This window comes from Bombina bombina, chromosome 6 (genome assembly GCF_027579735.1).
Source record: "Bombina bombina isolate aBomBom1 chromosome 6, aBomBom1.pri, whole genome shotgun sequence".
NCBI classification, from domain to species: Eukaryota; Metazoa; Chordata; class Amphibia; order Anura; family Bombinatoridae; genus Bombina; species Bombina bombina.
In genome coordinates, this window is record NC_069504.1 from 278501417 (window position 1) to 278524333 (window position 22917).

Here is a 22917-nt window from a genome sequence, read left to right on the forward strand (position 1 = left end):
AGAGCAGGGTAGTTGAAGAGAAGGCCGCCACCACTATAAAATCAGACATGAGAGCTGTCAGTCCTAAAACACACTCTCTTCTCTACCAAGTCAGGACTAAAGAAGGAAGGTTACATTACTTACATGTGAGGAATGAAATCAAACCAGAGATCAAGTACTATTACCCCGTTACAACCAACTTGACTTATGGTTAAAAGATAGGTAAGTAAAGGGATACACACATTTCATGAATGCTAAAAGTGCACCAAGGGTGTCCTAGAGCTAAAAAGTTTGTGAACCAATATATTAGGTAATATATTGACAGTCCCTCAAGTCACATAGCAACCTTAGTAATAATACCTTTACAAACTCTTGCAGGGTACTCTGACAGTCTCCCTAAAATAACACCTGTAGACTCTCATCCCTGTTCAGCAACACACTGATAACCTTTTAGTTAGAAAGCTGACAGTTACTCTCTTAGCAAACATACCCAAATTCTCTCTCTCCCTTTCAGATAAAGTCATTGATATGAAGACCCCTAACTTCCGCCGTTGTGGTATTATAAAGGACTCCTATCGAAAGAACAGTATCCCATTAGAGCCTTTACTACTTGATGTGGCTTTTAGACCTCCCATCTTAGCTCAGAAGAATGAACTTGCTGATTTAGTAAAACATCTTGTATCAGCACAAAATACACAAGTGTTTACTGATTGTTTATTATACTAGGGATGAAATCAATTGCAATTTATTAAATTGTTGTACTTTATAGTAAATACAGCACATATTCATACACTCTTCTTCACACACCCTCTTCTCTGTATGTCCCGCATAGTTTTGGCATATAAGGGAAATATAAAGTGTATAGGACTATGTAGTCCTCCCCTACTAAGATGATTACCTCTATCAAGTAACAGGGAGTGGTCATAACATCAGTTTTGGTGACCCACTAAGCCCACATCCAACAACACATTAAATGAACAAGTGGATAATAATATATATATATATATATATATATATATATATATATATGGAGTGCAGAATTATTAGGCAAATGAGTATTTTGACCACATCATCCTCTTTATGCATGTTGTCTTACTCCAAGCTGTATAGGCTCGAAAGCCTACTACCAATTAAGCATATTAGGTGATGTGCATCTCTGTAATGAGAAGGTGTGGTCTAATGACATCAACACCCTATATCAGGTGTGCATAATTATTAGGCAACTTCCTTTCCTTTGGCAAAATGGGTCAAAAGAAGGACTTGACAGGCTCAGAAAAGTAAAAAATAGTGAGATATCTTACAGAGGGATGCAGCACTCTTAAAATTGCAAAGCTTCTGAAGCGTGATCGTCGAACAATAAAGCGTTTCATTCAAAATAGTCAACAGGGTCGCAAGAAGCGTGTGGAAAAACCAAGGCGCAAAATAACTGCCCATGAACTGAGAAAAGTCAAGCGTGCAGCTGCCAAGATGCCACTTGCCACCAGTTTGGCCATATTTCAGAGCTGCAACATCACTGGAGTGCCCAAAAGCACAAGGTGTGCAATACCACTGAACAAGACACACAAGCTGAAACGTCAAGACTGGGCCAAGAAATATCTCAAGACTGATTTTTCTAAGGTTTTATGGACTGATGAAATGAGAGTGAGTCTTGATGGGCCAGATGGATGGGCCCGTGGCTGGATTGGTAAAGGGCAGAGAGCTCCAGTCCGACTCAGACGCCAGCAAGGTGGAGGTGGAGTACTGGTTTGGGCTGGTATCATCAAAGATGAGCTTGTGGGGCCTTTTCGGGTTGAGGATGGAGTCAAGCTCAACTCCCAGTCCTATTGCCAGTTTCTGGAAGACACCTTCTTCAAGCAGTGGTACAGGAAGAAGTCTGCATCCTTCAATAAAAACCTGATTTTCATGCAGGACAATGCTCCATCACACGCGTCCAAGTACTCCACAGCGTGGCTGGCAAGAAAGGGTATAAAAGAAGAAAATCTAATGACATGGCCTCCTTGTTCACCTGATCTGAACCCCATTGAGAACCTGTGGTCCATCATCAAATGTGAGATTTACAAGGAGGGAAAACAGTACACCTCTCTGAACAGTGTCTGGGAGGCTGTGGTTGCTGCTGCACGCAATGTTGATGGTGAACAGATCAAAACACTGACAGAATTCATGGATGGCAGGCTTTTGAGTGTCCTTGCAAAGAAAGGTGGCTATATTGGTCACTGATTTGTTTTTGTTTTGTTTTTGAATGTCAGAAATGTATATTTGTGAATGTTGAGATGTTATATTGGTTTCACTGGTAAAAATAAATAATTGAAATGGGTATATATTTGTTTTTTGTTAAGTTGTCTAATAATTATGCACAGTAATAGTCACCTGCACACACAGATATCCCCCTAAAATAGCTATAACTAAAAACAAACTAAAAACTACTTCCAAAACTATTCAGCTTTGATATTAATGAGTTTTTTGGGTTCATTGAGAACATGGTTGTTGTTCAATAATAAAATTAATCCTCAAAAATACAACTTGCCTAATAATTCTGCACTCCCTGTATATATATATATATATATATATATATATATATATATATATATATATATATATATATATATATATATATATATATATATATATATATACTGTATATATATATTTATCAGACTACAAACCATAAAACTGACAATTTCTAGATTACTCCAGGCTGCTACGTTAGAGTGAGGGTTCTCTAGATCTTCCCTGTGACCATATATCTGCCATATGACCTACTTTTTAGTTTTGCATACTTTATTAAGAAAAAAAGCCAGAAAAAATATTACCTAAGATGGTATCATCATGTGCAGAGGTGACATGATTTCAATGGCTTTGGGTGTCTGCTTTTTGGCTACTGTAAATGAATTTAGCTTGTATCCTGGAATGCTTAGTGCCTATATGGTATTAACGGGACACTAAACCCAATTTTTTTCTTTCATGATTCAGATAGTACATGCAAATTTAAGCAAGTTTCTAATTTACTCCTATTATCAATTTTTCTTTTTTCTCTTGCTATTTTTATTTAAAAAGCAGGAATGTGATGCTTAGGAGCCGTCCCATTTTTAGTTGAAAACCTGGGTTATGCTTGCTTATTGGTGGGTAAATGTAAGCCTCCAATAAGCAAGCACTATCCATGGTGCTGAACCTAAAATGGGCTTGCTGCTAAGATTTACATTCCTACTTTTAAAATAAAGATAGCAAGAGAACAAAGAAAAATTTATAATAGGAGTAAATTAGAAAGTTGCTTAAAATGTCATGCTCTATCTGAATCATGAAAGTGAAAATTTGGGTTCAATGTCCCTTTAACTGTTGTGTTCCACTTATACGTTTTAAATCCATAAGCAAAATAAAAGTGTTTAAATGTACAATTATTTACAGAAAATGGTCCATCCTTAGAGGCCCATTTATCAAGCTCCAAATGGAGCTTGAAGGGCCGTGTTTCTGGCGAGTCTTCAGACTCGCCAGAAACAGCAGTTATGAAGCAGCGGTCTAAAGACCGCTGCTCCATAACCCTGTCCGCCTGCTCTGATGAGGCGGACAGGAATCGCCACAATTCAACCCGAATATGATTGGGTTGATTGACACCCCCTGCTGGCCGCGAGTCTGCAGTGGGCGGCGTTGCAATGCTGAATACGGAGAGCGTATTGCTCTCCGCATTCAGCAAGGTCTTGCGGACCTGATCCGCACTGTCGGATCAGGTCCGCAAGACTTTTCATAAATCGGCCTCTTAGTGTGGTCTGAAATGCACCCAAGGCTTTAATATTTCTTGCCATAGTTGATGACCAATCAGGACTCTCTTCCTGATTTAAGACTGGAGAGTGCTGAGATATGTGCACACTCAAAGGGACACTGAACCTAATTTTTTTCTTTCATGATTAAGGTAGAGCATGCAATTTTAAGCAACTTTCTAATTTACTACTGTTATCAAATAATGTTCTTCATTCTCTTGGTATCCTTATTTGAAGAGCAAGAATGTAAGTTTAGATGCCAGCCCATTTTTGGTGAACAACCTGGGTTGTTCTTGCTGATTGGTGGATAAATTCACCCACCAATAAACAAGTGCTCTCCAGGGTCTGAACCAAAAAGTGTCTGGCTCCTTAGCTTAGATGCCTTCTTTTTCAAATAAAAATAGCAGCAAGAGAACAAATAAAAATTGATAATAGGAGTAAAGTAGAAAGTTGCTTAAAATTGCATTCTCTATCTGAATCACAAAAGAAAAAAAAAATTGGGTTCAGTGTCCCTTTAAATACTGCTTTTTATCTCTGCAGTGTGTTTAAAATTTTGACAGCTGCATGTGCTATCCTTACAAGTGACTGTCAAGCACACATGCTGCAGAAAGAAACTGAAGGCTGCTGCATCTGAAAAAGTAAATAAACCATATCCCTGTTAGTACACTGGGTATAAAGATTTTTTTGTTAAAGATGCAGCCCTTTTTCTAAAGAAATAAAGTTTAATAACAGCACCCTGTCCCTTTGCTGTCTAGTACACGGCACTGAAGGGAATCCTCCTTTGTAGCTTCCTACAACTCTTGTTCTTGGTTTTTGTTTGCGGTCCAAGGCCCAACGGTCAACTCACTCATGCATTCAAATTACTGTGCATGGTCTGAGTGATGTTTCTGACAGTGCACATGAGCAGCTCATACTTACGTATGTAGGCATATGCATTTACAATACTGATTTGGAACAAAAAATAGTTTTAGAGGGCAGTAGAATTCAATAGAATTAGCAAGGTAAATAGTAGGGATGGGCGAATGTTTCGCAACATTCGAAAAACGGCACAAATTTTAACACATTCGTTCGTTCGAATCTCGACTGTATACATAACATTCTAACATTCGTTTTTTTGAATGTTCGGTTTCGAATTTTAGGATTACATTCGAAAATATTCTTTTCGAAAAATTCGAATTTAGATTTGTAATAGTATTTCTAATGCTTTCTTTAAATGTAATATTCGAATTATGCAATATTCTATATAGAAACATTTGAAATGATATATTTGTATCTATTATGTATCAATTTACTATATCCCCTCCCTACCACTTGAACTATTGAACTTCTGAATAGTATTTGTTAAATAGAATGTTAAATTCGAAATTTCGAATGTGGACGTTCGATATAATTATAAACATTCGAATTCGAAAGTGACATTCGAAAACTGTAAATAGCATTCGATTATAGAATTTTTAAGAACATTCGTTCTTATCAACATTCGGATTATATTTCGAATTTCGATAATAACATTCGTTCGAAATTAGAAAATTTACACATTCGCCCATCCCTAGTAAATAGCTAGATATTCTCAGTATCCCAGTATTTAAAATACTGCAGCTGCACAGGGAGCCAGTGGGGCTCGTATAATGTAATTATCACATCATTGGGTCATTATCTTGAAACAGCTACAGCTTTTACTAGGTGCATTTTTGCCAATACATGTTTATTGCAAAAATGCTTTTATCTAGAGCTGCAACAACTAATCTATATAATCGATAATAATTGATTATGAAAATAGTTGTCAACAAATCTCATTATTGATTAGTTGGTCTGCAATTAGTTGATTGGCACACAGCACCAGCTGCTTCACTCCGATGAACTCCTGCACATGGTATTGTGTTTTATGGTTATGCCCTTCTTTTCTTAATATTTTTTTATTTGACTTGGAGCAAGGATTAAATAGCAACATCTTTATTTTTGCAGATGATACAAAGTTGTGTAAGGTCATTAAGTCAGAGCAGGATGAACTTCTGTTACAAGGGGATCTGCAAAAATTAGAAGAATGGGCAGGTAATTGGAAAATTAGATTTAATACCGGAAAATGTAAGGTTCTACATTTTCTAAGTAAAAATAAGCAGGCAATGTATTATTTAAATTGGACTAAACTAAGCAAAACAGAGGAGGAATGGGATTCAAGATTAGTTATAGATAACATGCTAAGGATGGGTGCACAATGCAGGGCAGTGGCTTCTAAGGCTTTTAAGATACTAGCATGTATTAACCAGGCATTGATGAATACCCTTAAATGCTGAACTAACAGGGGGTCTAGACAACATCTATGGGAAGACCCTGAAATGGGATTATTCAATCCCATTGACTAGACTGATGGAGGGGGGACTCTTATTATCTAGGGAACAAATTATAGAGGTGACAGGACCGAGGTTTCCCTCTTGGATCAAAATAGCAGAGCTAAAACATTTTTTGGCCTCTACAACACACAAATATCATTTTCTCAGACCACTCCTTCCCTTCGAGACACTTTGCCTGAGAGGTAAGCCAATCAAGAGTCCCTTATCCCTGGCCCACAGACTCTTACAAGCCCAAATGTCTGTAGAACTACCCTCTTATACTGATAGATGGGAAAACGATTTAGACATTCACCTAGACACCAAAACATGGCACAGAAATGGTACCTAATACCCTTGAGGCTACATACCATTTAACCAGAAGCATCACGTAAATGTTGGAGGGACTGTGGAGAATACATATATGGTGGAAATGCCCACTAATCTAACCCTTCTGGAAAATTGTGGAGTCCCAATTCCATCAACTCTTTAATAATAATAATAATAATAATTTACACTAACCCCTCAATTAGCATTACTAAATGACCTTCCTAAGTTCCCCTGTAAACTTAGATAACATCTCCTACAGATTGGACAGATTGCAGGGAGCACATTCACTGACGGTGCCATCTAAACAATCCTGGATAGACCGAACCACAGAACTTCTAAATTTAGAAGAATATGGTTACCTTAAATGGAAAAAACTCTTTCCTAGATGTCAAATTCTACTGGGACCAATTATTAAATGAGACCCAACACACATAACAACAGAATAACAGACTCAAAACCTAAACCTAGCTGATCCTACATTCAACCGCTACCTGGACAGTATGAACCTTTTTCCTCACCCCTTCCCCCCCTCCACCTCCCCCCTCTCTCTCTACCTTTCTCTCTCTTTTCTTCTCAACCCTATCTCCAAATAACCTTTTCAGGTTGGAACTTTAGTTATGTTATAAGTTAAAATGAATATACCTTATATAACTACTTTCTCTACTATAGATAAAGCAAATATCAGAGACTTTCAGCACAGAAATATCTGATGACACGGACTGTTTATTTTCAATTTGAGATGTACGATAACTCATGTCAAATACAATGTATGTCTTTAATATCATTTTCAATAAAAACAATATAATAAATAAAAAAAAAGAGGCATTGATGCAAGGGAGGAAAGCATAATTCTGGAACTATATATATCCCTGGTAAGACCTCACCTTGATTATGAAGTGGAGTTCTGGGGACTTATCCCAAAAAAAGACATTGCAGACCTAGAAAAAGTTCAGAGAAGGGCCACAAAGCTAATAAGGGGAATGGTGAATTTAAGCTATGAGGAGAGGTTAGCCAAACTAGGTCTGTGTTCTTTAGAAAAAAGGCGCTTGAGAGGTGACATGATTAATTTATATAAATATATTCAAGGCCCGTATACAGATGGCAGATGCTCTGTTTATTCTGGAGGAAAGAAGATTTAATCTCCTGCAACAGAAACATTTTTTAATTTTATTTAATGTAAGAGCTCATTACAAAAGGAGGTAGTAAATGCCAATACCGTACATACATTTACAAATGGTTTGGATACATTTCTGGCTAGAAACAGACTTTTGTTGATAAGCTTACCTAAGCAGGCTCAGGAACAGCAATGCACTACTGGAAGCTAGCTGCTGATTGGTGGCTACACACACTAGTCATCAGCTCACCAGATGTGTTCAGCTAGGTCCCAGTAGTGCATTCCTGCTCCGGAGACAACTTCAACTATATGTTTAGACCCTTTGCAGGTATTAAACACACTGTTATATGCAATAGTGCAAACATAAAATGTTCTAAAACATTACAGCACTTTTTGTAGTTTATTTAATGTTTAACTAGATTTTGCTCTTTTATATATATATATATATATATATATATATATATATATATATATATATATATATATATATATATATATATATATATATATATATATATATAAAGGTTTATTTATATATATATATATAAAGGTTGCACAAAATGCATGCATCCACTTATGATTGTTCCCACACCTACTATAAGTTTTCTTTGCACAGACACCAAAGTATATGTCGTTTCTATTTATGACCACTAGGAGCTACTGTTACCTAATGTAATTTTACTTTTGCTCCATGAAAAAACAGAATATCGCATGCTGAGGCTTCACTGGGTAAAGAACTGACAGTATATTTTCTCTTGAGGAAATATTGAATCTCTGTTGAAAGTTGCTGTCTTGGTAACTAAGTAAATGATCTATGGGAATATCATATGATTTCACCAAAGCACATTCTATATCTACTTGGAAATATGTCATTACTTTTTAAACAACGTTCAACCCTATTAGGAAATTATTTGCTTAAAAAAATGAATAAAGATCTTTTGCATGTACAATAACACTGAACCTCCCTTCTGAAATGTCGTTCTTTTCCCCCCTAAGGTAATCTTTAAGGCGCCATTTAAGAAGCTGCAAATGCAGCTTCAGAGTGCACAAGCAAACCTGCAGCCTAGAGTAAAGGGACATTAAACACTTTGAGATGGTATATAAAACGATAAATTATATATATATATATATAATAGGCGATAAGCCTGCCCAGAGGGCAGTCTATGTTTAACAAATACAAACCCCCAAACTAAAGTTACAAAAAATAAAAAAAAGTAAAATTACAGAAAAAAATATACAAAGCAATTCAAAATAAAAAATTTAAACCTAAACTAATACCTCTATAAAAAAAAATCCCCCCCAAATAACAACACCCCCAATCTAATACTAAATAGCACTTAAAATGGCCTTTTGTAGGGCATTGCCCTAAGTTAAACAGCTCTTTTACTTACAAAAATTACCAATTGCCCCCTAACAGTAAAACCCCCCACCCACAAACCTAAACCCTTAAAAGGGCAATCAGCTCTTTTCCAGGCCAAAAAACCCTAATCTAAAAAAAAAAACAAAGCCACCCCAAAAAAAAGCCTAAGACTAAGCCCGAAATAGGTACTTACTGTTCCTGAAGTCCGGCGGAGAAGGTCTTTTTCCGGGCGGCTCCCTCATCTTCTATCTTCATCCGGAACAAAGGCGGCGCGGAGCGGAGGTGCGGAGCTGTCTTCCTCAATATGTGGATCCTCAGCGGCGGTCATCAACAGCGTCGGTCCTCGGCAGTGGTGGTCCTCACGGGTGGCGTTCCCCAGTGGCAGTCCTCGGCGGCGGCATTCCTCTCGATCCGATGTCTATCGTACACTGAAGATTGAATGCAAGGTACCGCATTCAATTTGGGGTACCTTGCATTTCTATTGGCTGAAATTTTTAAATCAGTCAGTAGGATTAGAGCTACTGAAATCCTATTAGCTGTTCGAATCAGCCAATAAGATTTCAGTAGCTCTCATCCTATTGGCTGATTTTAAAATTTCAGCCAATAGGAATGCAAAGCACCCCAATAAATATGGGGTACCTTGCATTCAATCTTCAGTGTGCGACGAACGATCCCATGAAGAGGAGCCTACACGCCGCCGAGGACAGCCGCCGCTAACAACCACCGCCTTTGAGGACCACCGCTGAGGATCCGTGCATCGGGGAAGCCAGCTCCACACCTCCGCTCCGTGCCACCTTTGCTCCGGATAAAGATAGAAGATGATGGAGCTGCCTGGAAGACCTTCTCCGCCAGACTTCAGGAACGGTGAGTACCTATTTGGGGCATAGTTTTAGGATATTTTTTTTTTATTTTAAGATTAGGGATTTAATGGGCTTGAAAAAGAGCTGATAGTCCTTTTAAGGGCAGTAAAAGAGCTGAATGCTATTTTAAGGGCAATGTCCATACAAATGCCCCTTTAGGGGCAATGGGTTGTTTAGTTTTTTTTAGTGTTAGGTTTTTTATTTTGGGGGGTTGGTGGGTGTTTTTTTTACTGTTAGGGGGATTTAGTAATTTCTAAATGTAAAAGAGCTGTTTAACTTAGGGCAATGCCCTACAAAAGGCCCTTTTAAGGGCTATTGGTAGTTTAGATTAGGGGGTGTTTTTATTTGGGGGGGGCTTTTTATTTTCATAGGGATTATGTAGGTATAGGTAGATTTTCATTTTTGATAATTTTGTTTATTTTTTTCTGTAATTTTAGAGTTTTTCATTTTTTGTAATTTAATGTTAGGATTTTTTATTTTAATTGTAATTTAGTAGTAACTGGGGTTAATTTAGGGAGTGTTAGGTTAGGGGGCTTAGTAATTAAATTAGTTATTTGCATTGTGGGGGGTTGGCGGTATAGGGGTTAATATATTAATTAGGTTTATCGCGATGTGAGGGTTTGTCGGTTTATGTGTTAATAGGTTAATTAGGTTTATTGCGATGTTGGGTTTTTGAGTTTTAGGGGTTAATAGATTAATTAGGTTTATTGCGATGTGGGGGGGTTGGCGGATTAGGGGTTAATATTTTAATTATGTTATTTGCGGATTAGGGGTTAATTACTTTATTGTTTTGCGATGTGGGGGTTGGTGGTTTAGGTGTTTGTTAATACTTTGTGCGGGAGGTTAGGTTTTTTTTTGTTATACTTTGTGCTGGCGGTTACGTGTTTGTTTGTTTTTTATTTCTTGCGGGCGGTTACATGCTTTTTAGTTATTTCGTGCAGGTGGTTGCGTGTTTTTTTTTTTTAAGGTCTCGGGTTTGCCTACACTGCATTCAGGTGGATTCCGAAAATGGCAGGGTGGTGAAAGCATCTAGGTGGATTTTTGGCTGCGCACTCAGACAACTTTTTTTTGATTGCCTCGCCAACATTCCTTTGAGGATGCGTGCACAACTGGCGACGGTGACGGACGCTTTACAAATGCGATTATAGTATATATATATATATAAACTCTGCAATAAACTTTCATTACTTATTTTGTCCTCCGTTTCCTCTAATTCCATTCTGAAATTGTGTGCTTTTCAGTTCCTGTTAGAAATGGAAGTGCAGAACACAGTTATATTAAACACAGCCATTTGCAGCACATTCTAGTGACCTATTTATAACTGTCTCTAATTGGTCACAGCAGAGAAGGTAACCTAAGTTACAACATGGCAGCTGCCATTGTTTTATATACACTAAAACCTTACACTTATTTTGTCAATATTTAAACAGCTAATGAAACTTTAAAAAATACATCTATATGTTATTCTCAAACTAATCTTTTCTTTGAATGCACCATTCTATCTAGCATTTATTTAGCGTTTAATTACCCAGAGCAAAGGTCTTGCGGTCAATTGGACACTTGCAAGCAGGGGGCAGCTTGGCACACACAGTGGATTGTGCAATGGTAAATTCAGGCAGCATATTGCTGACCACTAACCGCGATGCCGCATGGACAGGAGTGAAGATGTCTGCCCCCTGTATGTCTGGCCCTTGTTAAATGGACCCCTCAGTCTCTGTGGTGTTATTGGGAGTTATTGGGACAAAAATGCTTTACACCTCAATAACATACTACAATGGACTACTAAAGATATGTTCTATGGCACAAATTTATCAAATTGTGAATTCCTTAAAGCTTCACGTCACCTGACACTTTAGTTTTAGTTGCTATTTATCAAAAATAATAACTGATAATAATACAGGTTTAAAGAGATATGTTCATACTTGCACATTTCTTTATACGAGCAACTGCATCTCCATATACGTGATTAAGTTGACTTTCAGGAACATAATGCATTCATTTTAGGTAGTAAAAATGATCATAATGAACTCTTAAGGCTGTGACACACTGCAAGCGGAGCGGCGTGGAGTGTGTACGTGCGGCTGTGGGCACTCAGTGTGTCCTCAGGGCCGGATTTACATCTCTGTAGGCACAAAAACCTGAAGCGCCCCCCCCCAAAAAAAAGTGAAAAAAAAACAGAGGATTTTTTTATTAATATTATTTTGGACAACTAAAAATAAATATTATATGTAAAACATTAAAGCTTAAGGTAATTACATTTTCCCTTTTATGGAGATACACAAATACATACACCAATTGCAATATTTGTTGTAATGGAAGCTACACCAAAAATCAATATTTACTTAACTCAAATGGCCATACAATTAAAACCGACCGTTATTAAAAATGGATGGAACATACACCTATGAAATGTATTGCAGATATCTCTAGTAATTTCTTTTGTGTATTTATTGACAGAGACCCCCCAGGGCTTCTTCAACCTCTTAGGGTTAAATTTTTTACCCCCCTTTATGGACCCTTGGACAAATAATTCTGCATCAGATAGATCAATTTGCAAATAAAACACACTGACTTACTTAGTTAAAGGGACAGTAAACCTCAAAAATAATGTTATATAATTCTGCACATAGTGCAGAATTATATAACATTATATTAGCCAAACTTTGTAAAACGTAATATTCCCTTTGAATTTTAAAAAGTTTTACAGACTCGCTCTCTGTGCTCTTCTGAGCGGGTCTGTTTTATTCACACAGCGCATCGGGCCAGCTGTATAGTCACAGCCCGGCCCAACTGCGCCATTATACACAGTGCAGCTCGCTCCTGCTGTCAGACACTATGTGCAGAATTATATAACATTATTTTTAAGGTTTACTGACACTTTAAGTAATTAAGTTTAATGTTACTCATTCCTATGAGATTTTCCAGACACAGTGTATGCAAACACAACAGCTTGTCTGACCCCTCAGACAAAGCCTCACTAATTGTGTTTTATTCCTTGTATCTGCCACAGGGAGTCAATGACATTCCTTGTTTAGAACTATATTACAATTCAAAAACAGAAAATATGCAGCAAGGTGCAAAATTCATAGCTGGATCTGTTCATCTATTTTACATGCTCTAATATATTTGTATATGTGTTAGAGATATATATACAGTATATATGTTAAATATATATATATATATGTGTGTGAATAATATACACACAATCACACACACACATATATATATATATATATATATAAACATATAAATATATATAAAATAAGTATTTAACTTGTATTTTTAAATGTGCTTGTGTATGATGTTGTATCTGAATTTAAAACATCTAAAGAAAACCCTATTTAAAGGGACATAAAATGTGACAGTTTGCTAGGGCATTTTATTATTGCACTAGTGCTTGCACAGAAGTGTGTTAGCCTCTTGCAAAAGAGTTAAACACATAGTCAATGTCAGTTCTGAGACATCAATACACATCTGTGCAGACCCAGATGGGCTCATAGGACATGTTTACTGACAAGCCATTAGTTTATTGCTTTTCTGGAGATTACTTTGACTATGTGCTTAACATTTTGTTTTGGGTAAACAATAGCAATATTAAAACTAGCAGCATGCAAGCTCATCAACAACCTTTGCAGCCAGTGGAAGAAAATATAAAATGTAGGTATTTTTTCCACTACATGAATAAAATCTTGTGAACTCTGATATTTTTAGTACAAATGCACACAGATGTTAAATTTATTTTGTTCTGTAATATAAATATAATATGATGTTGCTCTCAAAGGAAAAAATGGAGTGTAGATTATATGTAATCCAGGGGTCAACAAATGTGTTTAAAATTAGAAGGCAGTAAGAATATTTAGGAGCTTTACTTTTAGGACCTAGAGAGTGGTATTTGTATATAGATCTATAGTAAATAATCCAGAAAATTAGGAGTCACGAGTCAGGGGTAAAATTCAATTTACCACAAAACACAAACATACCACACTCACTAGATAAAATAACAGATGAAAATTTTTTAATGTGATAATATATACTGTGTATATATTTATACATGTATATATATATATATATATATATATATATATATATATATATATATATATATATATATATATATATATATATATATATATATATATATATATATATACATATATATATATATACACACACACACAAATATGCCATGTGAGTGGTTTACACACATACACATTTTTATTTTGCTAGTTAACCTTTAGTAATCAAGCTCTTCATTTATAGCAACAGCCTTACAGTCTACAAACATTGTTGTCAAAGTGCCCTAAAGGCTGTAAATCACAATCGGCAAGTTGTAATAAAGAGCAGAGCAGCTAGTCCCACACATAGCCTCCTCACCTCCAATGACTTTATAGAACAAAAAAATTCATCCTGAAGCAGAATTTAACCCCCTGGCTATCAAAATGCACTACAGCCCATAACAAGTGAATACACTGCAATCCCCTCTGGTAGCCAAGTGATTAAAGTGTGCTCTGCTTGTTATGTTGTCATTCTAGGCAGCATTAGAAGCCTTGTACAGTCCTAACCTGTCCTGAAGCCTTCATTCCTTCAGCAAAAAGTGTCTGCTCCACAGTTATCAGCATGGAGCTTGGCTGTGTGAGGGAGGCAACAGAAGTACAGAAAATAAAAGTGTCTGCACCACAGTTATCAGCATGGAGCTTGGCTGTGTGAGGAAGGCAACAGAAGTACATAAAATAAAAGTGAAACTTATAAAGTAAACATGCCTGGCGAAAATGGGAGGGGTTTAGTTTTAATCTTTGCCCCTCTTTCCTTCATGGTCCCCTGGACTGCTGTAACATATTCCCAATGAAACACTCAACTCTATAAGCAGCTGGCAGCACAATTCTTACTAAAATTAATGCCCTCAGAAAAAAAAAAATACACTGACTACAGGCAGGCACCCCTCACTGCAATGCGCCTGTAGGCACATGCCTAATGGGAAATCCGGACCTGTGTGTCCTGCCTTTTTATCTCTGAGCACTCTGCTGCGTCAGGTCACGTAGCTGAGTACTCAGAGATGAAATATTTGATCTTTAGAAGTGATGCGACATGGAATGAAGCAGCTGCTTCGCCTCGCGCTGCATCGATTGCAGTGTGTCAGAGCCTTTAAACTTGAGGGAATACGTTATCGCACAATATTCTAAGTTTGGCTTTTTGCACAGGGCTTCAGATAAATTGGTCTTCAGACAGATATTTGTATTCGTCTGAAGCCATAAACATCTTTAACATATATTATCAAAGAAGAATCTCTCTTAAAAATAAAAACTTTTACTGTGGATCGAAAATTATTATTTTTTAAATTAGTTATACTGTAGTGTAGGTTTTTAGGTAGTGTGTCTAAAGATTTAATACTATAGTGAATATTTGTTTGGCCATGAAAGTAAATTACTCCCAACCAAACTCTTTTAAATGTACATCATTATTAAGATTCATTGTGGTGTGGTGTTAGGTTTCACTTTGCATGTCTTGTGCTCCAGTGACGGTGCTCTTGGCTTTAGAAACAGATGCAGGTGTTCTGTCTGACTCTGAATCCAATGCACAAATGATTCTAATAGAATTAAAAAGAGTGGAATAAAGCAGGTATAGATTCAACAAACTGATCCTAACAAAGCAAATAATCTTGTCAGACTGTGCAAACAATTTGAAAATCATAAAGTTAACTTTACAAAATTAAAATTCTTAAATGGTTGTCTCGGAGGAGAAATTCTTAAAAAAATATGATGTGTTTCTAATATTATTAAAATATTGTATTTAAGTAATAAAAAGGCTACACATCTGATGCAGGGTTTTCACTTTTATTGGAAAAATACCAATCATGCTAATTAGCGTTAAGGTGCTTGCACTGATTTTATTTGTTTGCAAACAGATTCTGAGACGCTTAGGCCTAGTTTTCATTGCTACTGTAAACTGTGTAAACTAGTGGTCAAATAAAACAACTTTATATGGAGATACTTGTCACTACCTGTTGACACAATTTAGAACAGCAATGGATACTACTAGCAATGGATAAGTTTCAATAGGGTCTTTATTTTTATGATTATTTTTATTTTCTACATTAAACTGAACATTAAAAATACTAGTCAGCCATTATTGTAAAATTACCAACTGGGTGCCTATCCTACTCTGATTATGTGAAATAAAGGATGTGAATGTGAGAAAGGTGTTTGTGTGTTCTTAAAAGGACATGAAACCCAAATATATTTTTTTTTTTCCTGATTCAGATAGATCATACAATTTTAAACAACTTTACAATTGACTTCTATTATCTATTTTGCTTAATTCTATTGGTATCCTTTGTTAAATGAGCAGCAATGCATTATTGGGAGCTTGACAAGGCATATATGTGCAACTACCAATCAGCAGCTTCTAAGCCTTTCAACAAAGGATACAAAAAGAACAAAACAAACTACATAATAGAAATAAATTGGAAAGTTATTTAAAGTTGCATGCTCCTTCTGAATCGTGAATTGAGAAGGAAGGGTTTGTGATGAGAAAGGATGATTAGCAGCCTTTGGATATTGAATTGGTGTCCGGGCATGTAAAGATGCTGCTGTATTGGAGCTATGATCACTTTAGGAGTAAAGAACACAATGTAAAAAGAGGCAAACTAGAAATGCGCACACCATGGTATAAGAGGACTATTATATTTTCCTGAAATACAGATTGCACTTACAAGAAATGAGAAGAGATGAAAGCTTTGTGGTTGCATAGGCCCCATGTGCTCTCCTTTTGGTTCACATTTTTGTTTATCTCAGCATAGGCTCCCAATTATTATCTATAAAAAGGTTTAAAATGGATAAAACTTGATTATAAAACACAGTGCTACACATTTGTCAGCAATAGTAACGTTTCATCATGTACATATAACAATGCAAATGTTCACATTTATAGCTAATCAGAAATAGGCTGAAGTTAATTAACAAATGACAAATGAAAATAGTATTGATTGACATTGCAATTAAAGCAACACATGTTTGAAATTAGAAATCTATATTGCATATTTTTAATTAGTAATGAGGCTTTCTAATTCCAAACATTTTGTTTTAATTGGAATGTCAATCAATACTATTTTCTTTTGCAGAAGTGGTCAATTTGTAGCAAGAATCTTCTAACAGTGAATACAGGAATTCTCCTAATAAGTGGAATTGTATTTATTTAATGGAAATTTACTGGTCTACTGTTTTTGTTGTTGTTGTTATGTTATTGTAATAATTAGCCTACATCAAGGACATGTATAGGAAAATAGCTTAGATACTATTGGGCATCTCTGAGATATGTAGCCTTCACTCTAATATATTGAAGTAATATTGTAACCCTTAAAACATAGGTCTTATTCCTGGTATCTGAGGATTATGTTTTACATAATATCTCATAGACAATTCAGCCATTATTTTGCTCCTTGATTGTCCTTTTTTACCCATAATGCAGTATAAAGCATCATGTTTGTAGTGCAACTTCAGAGAAGTTGAAAATTAAAGATAGATTTAACCTCAGCCTATCAGAATCTAACCTTATAAATAAATGTAGAATTCATTGAGTTACAATAATTTTGATAGTTGGAAATCTTATATACCTTGAAAGATAGATTGTTATTCTATTAACTCATTCATAACTGTCCCTTACTGGTTTCAGCAGAGTAGATACAATCAAGAGAAACCTTGATTACAAAATGGTGTCATCCATAACTTTATGGAGGCTTAGGGCCAGATTACAAGTGGAGCAATAATAGTAATACGAGCACAAGCTAATGTTAGCTGGTATTATAAGTTAACAGCAATGTGAACGTGAACTCGCGTTCGCATTGCTAGGAAGAATTGCGCTCACAAGAGCATGCTACCATAAGCTTCAATAGCATGACACACAGCATGAGAACCTAGTGCAGCGATGGCAGCAAAGTGTAAATATAAAAGTATATGCTTATATACATATACAGTATATGTATGTGTTAATGTGTATATACACATATTAACACATAAATATATATGTGTATAAACATATATAGATATATTTACAGGGAACACACAGTTCCCATAGATTGCAATGTAAAGGCACTTTTCAGCCAATAGGATTGAGCTCGCATTCTATTGGCTGATTGGAACAGCCAATAGAATACAAGCTCAATCCTATTGGCTGATTGCAATCGGAATTAAAGGGACCCCATCTTGGATGACGTCATTTAAAGGAACCTTCATTCGTCGTTAGTCGTCGGAAGAAGAGGATGCTCCGCGCCGGATGTCTTGAAGATGGAGCTGCTCCGCGCCGGATGGATGAAGATAGAAGATGCCATCTGGATGAAGACTTCTGCCCGTCTGGAGGACCACTTCTGCCGGTTTGAATGAACACTTCTCCCGGCTTCGTTGAGGACTTCTTGCCACTTCACTGAGGACTTCTCCCGACTTTGTTTAGGATGGATGTCTGGTCTTCAAAACTGTAAGCGGATCTTTGGGGGTTAGTGTTAGGTTTTTTTAAGGGTTTATTGGGTGGGTCTTAGTTTTAGATTTGGGTTTGAGCAATTGAAAAAGAGCTAAATGCCCTTTTAAGGGCAATGCCCATCCAAATGCCCTTTTCAGGGCAATGGGGATCTTAGGTTTTCTTAGGATTTTATTTGGGGGGTTGGTTGTGTGGGTTGTGGGTTTTACTGTTGGGGGTGTTTGTATTTTTTTTTTTTTTTTTTTGAAAATTTTTTATTAACAGAAATCAAACAATTACAGTTGTAAAACAGTAATGCAATTCAGGTCTCAGTTAATTCACAGGCAATAGATTAACAATAATGTTCTAGTCCTTCAAAACTAGGCTAACTTACAGAGGTGGTATTCTTAAACAGGTTGGTGATTAAGGCATTCTAAGTTCTTTTCTTTTTTTTTTTTTACAGCATTCAAATATTCTTCCCATAGAAACACAATAGAATAATATTCCTCCAGTTTGTTCACTAAACCATAGTGGTATTTCTCTAGGGATAATGTTAATGTGATGGAGTCTATCCATTCCTCTCTAGATGGAACATCAGTACTTTTCCATCGTCTTGGAATTAACTGTTTAGCACAATTCAGCATCATATTCAGTATTACCGCTCTGAGCCTACATCTAATCTTGGTTGGCTTATGAAATAAACACGTCTGTGGGTCTAGGGATATGTCATGGTGTGTGGCTTTGCGAATCTCAGAGGTCACCATTCTCCAAAATTCCTGTATTTTTGGACAGTGCCACCACACGTGAAGCAGTGTACCTGTCTGGCCGCAATTTCTCCAGCATAAGGCTTGGGTGTTAGGGTAGATCAGGGATAACCTATGTGGTGTCAAATACCATCTACTTAGTAACTTCATGTTTGTCTCCCTGAATTTCATAGATGTGGTGGAAGAGTTCATGTGTTTAATTATGGTAAGCCAATCCTTTTCTGTAAGAGGGGAGTTAAAATCTTTCTCCCACTTCTCTGTATATGATGGTAGCTTGCGTGAGTGATAACTTAATAGTTGTTGGTAGGTCATAGAGAGGTGGCCCTTAGTCGCCACTTGTGAGAAGCATATATTTTCAAACGGTGTACGTGTTCTAAGAATTTGCTGTTTGTCAGGGTGTGTGTTGATATAGTGTTGAAGTTGGAAAAACTTATACCATTGTTGGAAATGATCAATATTCAATTCTAGTAGCTCTTCTTTTGTACATAGGGACTGCCCCCTTAAAACCTTACTAAATGGAATTAGAGTGTGGATCGTGCTGTCGGTTGTACCAATACTTTTGTACTTTATTTGAAAGACAGGATTAGTGATAGTTGGGGATAAGGGGGATGGAACGGATGATATTGAAGGGAAATGTTTGAGAACATAGTGCCATGATTTAAAGGTTTCCCTTGTGAGTGAAGATATTGACGTAGTACATGTTTGTTCGGTAGGGGGTATCCAGCAGGCGCTACCAAGATTGGGGAAAGAGGCTAGTGAGTGTTCTAGTGCAATCCATTCCTTATTTATCCCATTTTTGCACCAATCAATGATACGTACCAGCTGTGTTGCTAATCTATAGAGTGCTATGTTTGGGGCCCCTAATCCCCCTCTATCTTTAGGCATATACAACGTGTGCATTGGAACCCTTATCATATGTTCAGACCAGATAAAGGAGTTGAGAGTCTTTTGTAAAGAGCGTATATATGAGTCCGGAAGTTGTATGGGGAGGGCTTGGAAAGTGTATAGTATCTTGGGGAGTACCATCATTTTTATTGAGTTTATACGACCTATCCAAGATATACTTTTATGTTTCCACTCATGTAGTTCCTTTTTAAGTTTTTGCAGTAGTGGGAGATAGTTTAATGAAAATACTAATGATTTGTTTTCAGGGATTTGAACACCTAAATATTTAATTGATTTAGTGTTATGATGATACCCAAAGTCTGTTTGTATCTTATCTACCAAATTAGAGGGGTTGTAAAAGCTGATGAATTCTGACTTAGTTTCATTAACTTTGAAGTAAGAATACCTGCTATAGTTTGAGAGCTCTGACAATATCGCCTTGAGGGAGGTGGCAGGGGATGTTAATGTGAGCATGACATCATCGGCATATAATGCCATTTTATAGTGATTGCCTTGGACCTCAATTCCTTTTATCTCTGAGTTCTGCCTAATTTTGGATGCCAAAATCTCCATTGCCAGAACAAACAGCAAAGGCGAGAGAGGGCAGCCCTGTCTCGTACCATTGGCAATAGTTATTGGGGGAGTTAGGGAATCGTTTAGTCTAATTCTAGCCGAGGGGGAATTATACAATGCAAATATTTTTTCAACTATTGTTTGTCCAAATCCAAATTTATATAAAGTTGCCTTTAAGAACCTCCAATTTAGTCTATCGAAAGCCTTTTCGGCATCTATTGATAGAAATATAGTAGGTATCTCATTAACTGTGACATAGTCGAGAAGGTTAAGTAGCTTTATTGTATTGTCCCTAGCTTCCCGGGAGGGAGTAAAGCCTGCTTGGTTGACATGTATTAGTGTAGGGAGAAATTTATTAATACGGGAGGCAATAATCTTAGCGTAAAGCTTTATATCTGTATTAATTAAGGAGATAGGGCGGAAGTTTGATGGGGTTGTAGGGGGCTTATCAGGTTTAGGTAGTACTGTTATATGAGCCTCAACCATGTTTTTAGAAAATGGATTCCCCTCCCCCACCTCGTTAAAAAGTTGGAGAAGAAAAGGGGACAAAATATCTTTAAAGAATTGATAGTAATTCACTGAAAAGCCGTCTGGGCCTGGGCTTTTACCCTTATTCATTTCCTTAAGTCCTCTAATAATTTCTTGATGGGTAATGGGTGAATCTAACTCAGCTCTCTGTTCGGGAGTCAGGGAAGGCAGGACACAGTTCTGTAGGTAATGTTCTAACTCTGAGTCTTCAATGGGCTTAGCGGTGGTAGGAGCTATATTATATAATTTAAGGTAGTATTCCCGGAATTGTGCACCTATCTCCGGGGTAGTTTGCACCTTTTGTTTTTGAGGGGTGATCAAATGGTGGATATATGATTTTAGTTTTCTCTTTTTAAGAGCTCTGGCCAATAATTTCCCTGCCCTATCACCTTCATAGAAAAATTTTTGTTTAACTTTATGAGTGATAGCTTGTTGTTCTTGGGCTAGGAGAGATTTCAATTGATTTCTAGTGCGCATTAAATCTTGTAATACTTGTGGGTCGGTAGGTGTTTTCTTGTGTTGTAGGTCTAATTTAGATAGTGATTCAGCCAATTCGGTGTATCTTAAGCGGGCTCTTTTCTTATTTTGTGCCCTAATTTTTATGAACTCCCCTCTCATATAGCATTTATGTGTTTCCCACAAAGTGGAGATTTCGATATCAGGGGTGTTATTGATAGTAAAAAATTCTTGCAGGGAGCGTGTCAAGGCCTCTGTGTGCTCAGTCTTGTGTAATATTGCATCGTCCAACTTCCATATGAATTCAGAATTCCTGGAGTTGGGCCAGTTTAGAGAGAGTAATACAGCAGAGTGATCAGACCATGTGGTGGCTTTGATCTGGGAGTTTGAAAGGTGAGGGAGACCTACTTGGTTTACAAAAAAATAATCTAATCTGCTGTACATTTTTGTGGGGGCTGAGAAGAATGTGTAATCGATCTTGTCCTCATGGAAATATCTCCAGGAGTCATAAAGATTGTGTTCCCTTATATTTTTCCACAAAAATTGTGCGGTTTTCTTAGAAACGCAGACGTTGATATTTGAACTATCTTTTAGTGGTTGGAGAGGGAAGTTAAAGTCTCCCCCCAGGATGACAATACCTTTGGCCATGTCTACTAGTTTCTGAAACATTTTACGAAAAAATGGGATGTGTTGAACATTTGGGGCATAGATGTTAATTAATGAGACTGGGGTTCCATATAGAAGTCCAAAGACTCCCAGAAACCGTCCTTCAGTATCTTTGGTGGTTTGTATGTGATGGAAGGCTGTGTTCCTATGGAATAAAATGCTAACCCCCCTTTTTTTTTGTAGATCAGAACTGTGGTAGTGTTGGGTAAAGTGGGAGCCTAGATATTTAGGTTCTTTGTGCCTTTTGAAATGTGTCTCCTGTAGAAACAAAATATCTGCTTTTCTCCTAGATAAGTCAAGCAATGCCATTGAGCGCTTGTTAGGTGAATTAAATCCCCTAACATTTTGTGAGATTATTTGTAGTGTGTGTGTCATAGTAACATATGTCTAACATCATACCTGTCATCTGAAATCCTACCAGAATTGAAATCTTGTAAATACCAATAACCTGCTTTCCTTTGAATGTACATGAAATATGAAAAAATGGGACCTGCATTGAAAACGTAATTAAAAAAAAATACAAGTATAAATAAAAACACATGTCTTAACAGTAAACCTCTAATAATTAGCATCAATTTTCTAATAACACAAACTCAGGGGTATCCTAGAGAAACCGCGAGTATTCTTATCATAATTACTATAATTAAGTAACACCAGAGAACTTAAATTGTGCCACCTAGGTGGCCAACAGGAATGTCCTTGAGTTAGTCCTGAAACAAAGTGTCTCTATAAAATTATAGAAATCTTCACCTTAAGGCGATAAACAGAGTCATGGAATTATAGCACATATAAAATAACTTTACTCACGAATCCGAACAGTCATATTCACAGAGATTCTGGTTCTGAGTCCTCTTCATCCTTGGAAGAGGCTGGGGACC

The 22917-nt window shown here is 36.8% G+C and overlaps 1 long non-coding RNA gene across 1 annotated transcript in view; it reads right to left on the reverse strand.

The window, feature by feature from the left end:
* LOC128665030 (uncharacterized) overlaps window positions 1-16509 on the reverse strand; it is a 42319-nt gene extending 25810 nt beyond the window's left edge. The window contains exon 1 of the long non-coding RNA XR_008402971.1: window positions 16432-16509. This is a non-coding gene — a long non-coding RNA (uncharacterized LOC128665030). The remainder of the gene's footprint in view (window positions 1-16431) is intronic.
* Between the last annotated feature and the right edge of the window lie 6408 nt (window positions 16510-22917).